Below are 7702 nucleotides of genomic sequence, written 5' to 3'. Positions count from 1 at the left end.
AAACTGAGAGGAAATGAAGCAAAAAGAGGAAACAGAAAGGTGAGAAAATAGAAGGGTGGGGGGCCGACAGGCAATTCATCAGGCCACCAAAAAACCAAGGTGTTAAGTGGCCAAAGTGAGGTCTCTAGAAAGGGCTCAAATGCACCGATAGAGAATACCTGGGCTATTCTCTCCAGGAAGGGATGAGAGCTAAGAAAGAGAATAACTCGTTAGGGGAAGTTTCTAGACTGAGTTAGAGTCTAAGAAATTGACTGAGGCTTGAATAGCTATAAGATCAATTTCAACCTGGACCCAAGACCCTTATAAAATTTATGCCTCTTCCCTAACAAGAATGGGTTCACAGAGACCACACCTCCTCCAAGTCCCAGCCATCCCTCGTGTAGCTATCTCTGGACTCAGCCACCACTTCATTTCCATGGATCCCAACTGCTCCTGCACCACCAGTGAATCCTGCACGTGTGCCCGCTCCTGCAAATGCAAATAGTGCAGATGCACCTCCTGCAAGAAGAGCTGCAGCTCCTGCTGCCCCGTGGGCTGTGCCAAGTGTGCCCAGGGCTGTGTTTGCAAAGGGTATCGGACAAGTGCAGCTGCTGCGCCTGATGTCTGGGTGAGTCTGCTCCCCACGTAAAGAGAGCAAGCTGTACAAATCTGCATTTTTTTCATACAATGCTGACTCAATTGCTACATTTCCTTTTCTATGAAATACATGAATGACAATAAAAGTTATTGACTTAAAAAAAAAGAATGGATTAAAAGAGCTTAGGATAGATGTAAAAATAAGAAGAAAATAGCAGTCTTAGAAGAGCCAATTGGCTTATTAACTTACACTCCCTAAAATAAATAACATAAGATACTGTAACCATATCCCTCTATGTAGTCTCTCCCATGTGCTTTCTCCACTCTACCATTGTTTTGACCCTCTAATAGGCCGATGATGGATGTGTTCTGTTGCAGAGGACACTGAGATCTCTAAAACAAGTGGGGGAAGCCCCACTTTCCACTGGATGGTAACAGCAAAGATATACACCAATCCCACTTGTCAGTTGGTGTTCCCCAGACCCTAAAAACTAGACAAGATTGATTCAGTTCCCCATTTCACTAGTTGGGAAGTTTCCATGGCCTCTGTAACATTTCTGAGTTCCCCGGGGGGCAAGGGATTGAACCTCTTGTAGTCACTTCCAGCTCTGAGCTCCCACTCACACTGACATGCTCATTTTAAGGATCATCATAGATCATTTCACCATGTGAATTATGTGACCTCAATTCCTCATCATATTGACCCAGATATTGAATTTAACGCCTTTCCTTACTTCTCAGCACCCCCAATCAACAAACCTACAAAATAAATAAAACCATCCCAGAGGAATTTGTGAGAATAGAAGACTTTATCAAAGATCAGGACAACGGCAGGACATACAGGACAGACATGCAAGTTAAAATTTCATGACTGATGTCTCTATTTCTAGAAGTCTCTTGGCCACTTCTCAAACTTGGACTCCAATCTTCCACCACATTACCTCACTCTCTTCTCTATTTTCTTTCAATCCCACTCCAAAAATTCTGTTCATTTCTAATGCAGAAAAGGTCAGTTACGTCTTTTGTTTCTCTGGCTCTTACTAGTCCATGTTGTTAGGGGCTCATCTTCTACCACAAGAAGCAAGTGTTGCCTTGTTATACAGAAGCTTAGATCTGCTGCATAGGCTATTCTACAGCCCCAGTGAAAATGTCATTTCAAAGTTTATTGACAAACTATTTATTTAGTGCCTCCTATGTGCCACAAGTTTAAAGGCACTAAGATGTTCATATAACATTTTTAATAATGCAAAACTGGCAAAACTGAAATTTCCAACCAGAGGGGAATGGGTGAATTCATTATGATTTAGTTACTCACTCAAGTAGTGTAGTCAGTAGGGATAACAAAATTTAACTCACATTGTAATTTGTATGTCCAAAAAGCTATAATTGCTTTATTTAACCTCTAACTCCTCTAGTCTTACTGCAGTGATTAGTGGGGGAAAGACTAACTCACTGTCCAATCTGATTTAAAGCTTAATCTGCATTGATAATTTAGGTAGTATCCAGTCTCCTTGGAAAAAGAGTTACATTTCTCACATAGTTCTGCTTCCCTTGCATTTCTCATTAAGATGGCATCTGGGTATATGGCAGCATCCTACACATCCTTTTGATAGCAGTAATGAGGAGGTACCCTTAAGCATGGCCTTGGCTTCCTCCTCTGGTCTCTGAAGCTGACCCAAGACTGCTCTGCATCTTGCTGACATTTATTGATGCAGATTGATGCTCGTTTAGGTCAATCCCACCTTGGCTTGGCCAAGCTTCTGTGTTCTCTGTGGCTGAATAGGCCCTACCTCAGCTTCTGATGGCTGAACACCATAAGAAGTTGTCATAGACCCTGGCCTACAGTCCACCCCCAGGCTTCGCTGCTGGGTTACTTTGTTCTACCACAACAAAGCATTACAGGCTCACTGGCTTTCAACTCAGTATGGACACTGAGAATGTCCATCTGGGAATGGAGAGGTGTTCCAGAAAGTGCCAACTAGACCCTTCTCCCCTCCAGTTTGACCACACAGCTCCTCTTCTTAATCATCCAGAGCTGCCTTACTATGCACAGAAGTCTCCCCCCAAGATCCCAAACATAAGTGGCAGGAATAAGGGTGGAACATTCCTGGAGGTTCTTTGCTCCCTCTAGTTATAAAACATGCAGCAATGTGGGACCTACATTTAATCTTTTCATTTCTCTCCCTTCCCCTCTCCTCTCTGTCCCACCTTCCTCCGAGACAGGAAAAGAGTGAGCTTTTATTTTGATTCCTCTTGTCATAAATATACCCCTGCATATACTGAGCAGCAAGCCTCCTGCTTTGCTGTTGAGGACAGGAAGAGCATCTTCTCCACAGTACGGGAGAACTCCACAGTCTGGGTCATCCTGGCTTGGTTGCAATGTGCAAGAGAGGGCATCGGCCCAAGGAATAGCAAGTCTTCTCTTCTGCAGTGTAATTCTATTTGCTTGTCAGAAACTAAACAGCACCTCAGTCTTACTCTGGACATGATTCCCATGCCAAACAGGATGATATCTTGGCCAAGCTGAAAAGATGAAGTACGCAGAAAGACAAAAGAGAAGCCTATGTTAATAATTAAAATTTTATCTCTCTTATAGAGTAACCATTTAAAAATAAGCTTATGAATTTCTTAATAATATAGAAAATGCATATATTAGAATGCTATTAGAAAGAAAGCAAGATAAAAAGTTATGGGAAAAATAAAATCACAACTACATTAAAATGTATACACAGGAAAGGTTGAAAGATACCAATATGTTAACAGTGGTGGTCTCTGAGCAGCCAGACTATGATTCTTAACTTCTCTATTTTCTCGATTTTTCAAAAATTTTATAAGGAGGATATATTGCTGCTGTGATGAGAACAAATTTAAATTTTTTTACTTGTAAATAAAAGGCTTTTAAATAGTAAGTTTAAACAAATATTTTTCCTGCAATTTATTCACTCATTCAACAAACATTTATTGAACACCTGCCATATTCCAGCTACTATTCTAAGCGCTGTGGATTATGGGTTCAAAGAAGAGAGAGTCCCTGCTCTTGTGGAGTTTTACATTCTAAGAGGAAAAGGGGAGGATGATGGCGATGTCAAAATTAGACCAGTCCAAGGTTAAATGAATCATGGAACATCAACAAAGGGACTGTTATGCAGAGAGTAGTGTATACTATAGTATACTGTATTTTTTTGTTAGAGCCGTCAATTCAATTCCAACTCCTAGGGACCCTGTGGACAGCAGAGGGGAACCTGCCCGCTCTTTTTGCACCATCCCCACACCTTCCGGTGCTGTATCAGACACGCTCCACTAGTAGTCATAGGGTTTCCATGGCCAGAAGTGAGTGGTCAGGTCCTTCTTCCTAGTCTGTCTTAGTCTGGAAGCTCTACTGAAACCTGTCCACCGTGGGTAACCCTGCTGGTATTTGAAATACTGGTGGCAAAGCTTTCAGCATCACAGCCATATGCAGCCACCACAGTATGACAACCAAAAGATGGGTGGTGTGGTTCCCTGACTGGAACGGACTCCAGGTGGCAGCCGTGAGAGCACTAAATCTTAACCACTAGACCACCAGGGCTGGCTATAGTATACTGTATACTTTATAATATAAGACACTATATTATAATACATATAATTATATTACATATAATATAATTAAGCAATGATACAAAGAAATTTTCAAAATATAGTCTTTAGAACAGTGTACATAGCACGTTGCACACATGCATACTTGTTTAGGTGTATCTCTTTCTGGAGGAACATTAGAAGCTGTTAACAATGGTTGCCTTGGGGAGGGGTCCCTTGGGAATTAGAGGACAGAGGTAGGAGGCGGATTTACTTGGTATGTTTGAATTATTTAATAGGTACTTATATTGCCTATTTTTAAAAAAGAATAATTTAACCTACGTTTTAGAAAATCCTCTCTGTCTATATGAACCAAGCAGTTTGTTCCATCTCTTTGGAACATTTAAAGATAATTTTGACTATCGTATCACTCAGTTCTATTTACGTTATTGCTATGAAAAGTGTCAATTTTCATAGAATGCTGTATTTAGAGGCTATTGCATATGCATGTAGTCTCCCAAGGCAAAAAACTTTTAGACTCTTAAATTATCTTTGTCTGCATATTTTTATTCAACAATCTGCTTAGTAAGCTAAAAAGTTCTCGGTGAGGGAAAGTCATCTCGAAGGGCTTGAAAAACAAGCTTTGAGTAGGAGGGGCTCTGCAGGGCATGAAGTCTAAGCCTCAAAGCGAGAAACCCCTTAACGCGTGGACTTCTATTCTTTATGTGAATTCCACAGAAGCTCACTCTCTCATCAGGCCACCCGCCCTGTCTGGGGACAGCTCAAGTTATCATAAAGGCCCTTCAGACATTAGCCAGAAGTCTACAATTGCCAACTGAGTTTTTTCTGATACCTGGAATATCCACCCCTCTGGCACCCCTCTTTCAGAATTCTACCAGTTTTTCTGGATGCATGTCACATGTCACCACTTCTGAATGTTGTGTCCCCAGTCATAGTCTGCCTCGGGTTTATCACTGATAATCACCCCTGCTAGACAGCCCCCTCGCCCAAGGAAAGATCTGTGCTTCCTTCTTCTTTGAAGCTCCTTTTGTAACTGGCCCACCGTAGGTGATCAATATTTGTTCACTGGCTCAAGAGCTCTCTAGTTCCAATTGCCCTCTAAGCCCCGAAAGTACTTAAGCGAATGGCTCAGCAGCGCAGAAGAGAAGGTAGCCAGGATGTGGTAGGACCATCCCGACTGCAAGGATGAAAGGGGAGTGTGACAGACAGGAAAACGGTGATACGCTTCTGATCCTTACAAGGCTGGGCAGCTTGCTTGAGCATCTCCAGCAGGCGAGCCAAGTGGAACAGTTTCCTGTGGCGGCCTGCACAACGGGTGCTGCATTTAATGTTCTTCAGCTGTGCGACAGGACCGACAACTATGATCCTGCCTTCATCCTTATCTAATCATTTTATGGGGCATTAAGCTGCCTTTGGCTGAACCGGTTGCCAGCTGCAACAACACTCCAGGAAAGGACACGGCCCCCTCTCATGATAAAGCGCATTACACTAACAGAACCCGTCTATATGTAGCTCTGATCAAGACCTTATGTAACTGAGGCTCATCCTCCTCTCAGGGGCTGGAACTGCACCCACTCGCTGGAGGCAACTGCTTTTTGAAGACGCCTGTGCTGTGCTAAAGCATTGTTAGGTTTTTCAATAAAGTTGGTGAGTCTTTTTCCCTTGGCAAGGTAACTTCCACAGTCTCAAGGTGAAATGCAGACAACTCCTTGTATAACTTTAGGGCCAAGTTTTCCATATTTGTAAATGGTAATGACCCTGGTTTTACTACAAACAGTGGTTACCTTGTTTGCGGGGTCAGCCTCCATCTGTGGGAAGACACAGAGCCCTCTGGTAACCCGAAGGCATCTCAGACATGCCTTTGCTTGAAAGGATAATTGCTGCGTGCCTCTCTTCGTTCTCGCCCTCCGCTCCAGGGGCTTCGCTTTGCTGCCAGCATATGTTCGGTCTGCAGCTCCTGGCAGCTGCTACTCAGGGCAGTAGGATTCCAGCAGGTGAGGAATGTATATTATGCAAACCATGGCAACCAGAAACACCAACATCTCCTGTACCCCCTCAAAACCAATGGTACAGCTTTTGCAACAAAGTGCATGTAATAGAAGTGTCCGTGTCCTCGGAATGAGCTGAAACTTGAAAGAGGGAGGCAGGGTGGTGAAGTGGCTGTAACATTGGGACGGCAGCCAGCCTGGGTTTGGATCCTGGTTCTAAGCCTCACTAATTGTTTTACCTTGAGCAAGTTGTGGAAGCTCTCTGTTGCCTCAGTTTCCTTGTTTGTAAAATGAGGAAACTATCTCAAAAGGCAGTTATGGGGATTAAATGAGTTAATACAAGTAAAGTGCTTAGAATTGTGCCTGGCACAGAATGAGCCCTCACTACCTGTTAGCTTGTCTGGAAGGCGATCTCATCCACGCCTGAGCAGTTATTTGTAAACCCACGATGCCCAAAGTTCTAACTCCAGAGCAGACTTCTCTTGAGCGGCTGCTGAAACTTCTCCCCCTGGCTGTCTCCAAGGCTCCTCAAACTCAGCACATCCAACAGGAAACTCATGATTGCTCCCCACCAACCCAGGTTCTCCCCTGCACTCTCTGCCTTGGAGAACAGCACACCATTCACCCCGGAGACCCCTGCCTCTCCCTCGGCCTCCACACCCACCTAATCTGAAATTTCATCCAGGCTCTCACCTAGGCCATGCCAGCCCCTCCCCACTGGTCTTCCCTCATCCTCACTCAACCCTCTCCAACCTGTTCTCCATGCAGCAGCCAGAGCAATCCTCTGATAAATCAGAAAGCTGCTCCTGTCACCTACACACACACACACACACACACACACACACACACGTCTGCACTGCCTAAAATCCTTCAGCATCTCCCCATTGGCTCTTAGCATGAAAGCTAAAATCCTTACAAAGCCTTGTAAGGTCTGGCCCAGCCTGGTCTTGTGCTGCTGTCTTCTTGCTCTTTGAGCTTCTTTCAGGCCCTTGAACACAACATGTGCCATCCTAGCCCAGGGCCATTGTACCTGCAGTTTCCCTTTATGTAATTAACTCCTGCTCATACTTCAAACTACAGCTCAGGTACTTTCCTGGACCCCTGGTTAAAGTCAGACTTCTTTGCCTTACATTCTCAAGGAACCACCTGCCTTTCTGGCCGTGCTTGTTAGATATACAATTAGATAAATATTAGTATGATTATTTGAATAGTGTCTCTCTTCCTAATAGACTGAAAACTCCATGAGACCAGGGACTTAGGATAGTAACCAGCCCATGGAAGGTGCTCAGTAAGTATTTTTAGAATTAGCCAGTAGGAGAGTAAAATTGTTTAGCGCTTCCCCATACATTACCTAGTTTAACCCTCAAGCAGACCTCTGAAGTTGTGTGAGTGTCCTGTTTTAGCAGATAGGGACACTTAGGCTGAGAAACTAGGTGATCTGTTCAAGGTCATGCAGAGAGCAAACAGAGGAACTTAAATCCGAGTATTCAGACAGTAGAAGAAAGACCTCTTTCCACAAATTTTGGACAGCTTCCCTTAAACAGTCCTTTTTCCTAGTCCAG

The 7702-nt window shown here is 43.8% G+C and overlaps 1 pseudogene; it reads left to right on the top strand.

The window, feature by feature from the left end:
- Positions 1-203: 203 nt before the first annotated feature.
- Positions 204-600, top strand: LOC100629980 (metallothionein-2 pseudogene; annotated as a pseudogene).
- Positions 601-7702: the final 7102 nt, after the last annotated feature.

Source organism: Equus caballus, chromosome 5 (assembly GCF_041296265.1).
Source record: "Equus caballus isolate H_3958 breed thoroughbred chromosome 5, TB-T2T, whole genome shotgun sequence".
Classification (NCBI taxonomy): domain Eukaryota; kingdom Metazoa; phylum Chordata; class Mammalia; order Perissodactyla; family Equidae; genus Equus; species Equus caballus.
The sequence above is the reverse complement of the archived record's forward strand: the minus strand, read 5'-3'. Positions and strand labels throughout refer to the sequence as shown.